Here is a 1,496-nt window from a genome sequence, read left to right as displayed (position 1 = left end):
TTCGAGCGGATCCCGCTAAGGTCAAGGCCATTGTAGACTGGCCGGTTCCAAAGAACCACAAGGACTTGCGTTAGTGGCTTGGTCTTGTCAACTACTTGCACAAGTACAGCGTAAACTACGCAGAAATGGCCCGACCATTATCCAATCTCCTTAAAAGGATGCGGAATGGTGTCGGAACACCGAACATCAGGAGACTTTTGACGGGGTCAAAGACAGCCTCCTCCATGCACCAATACTGACGCTGTCAGCTTCTGATCGTTCTTTCAGCGTCGTCTGTGACGCTTCGGACGTTGTCATCGGCTGTGCACCGCTGCAAAAAGACGCCGAGCGGCGAGATCGGGTGATCGCGTTCGAACCTCGACAGCTCAAAGCTGCAGAGAGGAACTACTCATTTCATGACAAGGAGCTACTTGCGATGAAGTATGCACTTGTCAAGTTCTTGGTCCGCCTGCTCGACCCAAACCGTTTGTGATCTATACAGATCATGCATCACTACGCACTGCGCCTCAGTCGCCCCACCTCTCGCAAAGGATGGCTAGATGGCTATCCCTCTTTGCGAAATAAACTTTGAGGTGAAGTATAAGCCGGAAAAGCACAATGCTTTAGCTGATGCGTTATCATGCAGACCAGACTATGAGCTTGCTCATGTTACAACAATAACGTCGTCTGTGATGGATTTGATCCGCACCGCGTATACGGGAATGGGATGTGTGCAGCGTTGCTATGGGCTCTAGGGAGTAAGGAGTTTGGAAACTCGGACAAGAAATTGTCATCAAGATTGCGCGCACGATTGCACCGATATTCGTTGAATAACGGTTTGCTATATTATTGCACCGATTCAACGGATACACCACGAATTGTGGTTCCTCATGATGAGGATTTGAGATACCACATTCTCAATAAGGCTCACGACACGCCACTCAGTTAAAGGACGTCTATATTTGTTATTATAGACGGGAGACTTATCAATTTGCTTGGCTAAATAATCTAGCTACTGTACTGTATAGTTTTTTTTTGCCGGTTTTATGCGACATTTTTGGCCAAACAGCGGTCTTGTAGGGTTTCGGGTTCATATTTTGCCCCCGTTTTGACTTCAACTCTCGCTGAAAACTGCCATTTGAACCCTTCACGCGTGGCATCATATCTCAATGGATACTTCAATTCAATAATTGAAACTTGGAACACATCGGCAAAACATGCAGCGCCCATTGCATGCTAAGTGATTACACGTGCAGAGCCCTGAATCGCCCTATTGCTTGCCCGGTCTTCCAGCACTGCTGCGTCGTTTCGCAACGGGCAGATCGTGTAGGGTGGACCACACTCTTGGTCGATGGGTTGTTGAAAAAAGGCTTCCCTCTCATGTCGCATCGCGAAATTAATACCACTGACCTCTTGAGTCTCGCAGACCACACAGGAGACTCCATAACACCACAAATCATCGGCCACACTGGCCTTGGGTTTGTCAAAAACCCTCTACTCACCGTCAGTGTATTAGG

This window comes from Plasmopara halstedii (assembly GCF_900000015.1).
Source record: "Plasmopara halstedii genome assembly, contig: Scaffold_247, whole genome shotgun sequence".
Lineage (NCBI taxonomy): Eukaryota > Oomycota > Peronosporomycetes > Peronosporales > Peronosporaceae > Plasmopara > Plasmopara halstedii.
The sequence above is the reverse complement of the archived record's forward strand: the minus strand, read 5'-3'. Positions refer to the sequence as shown.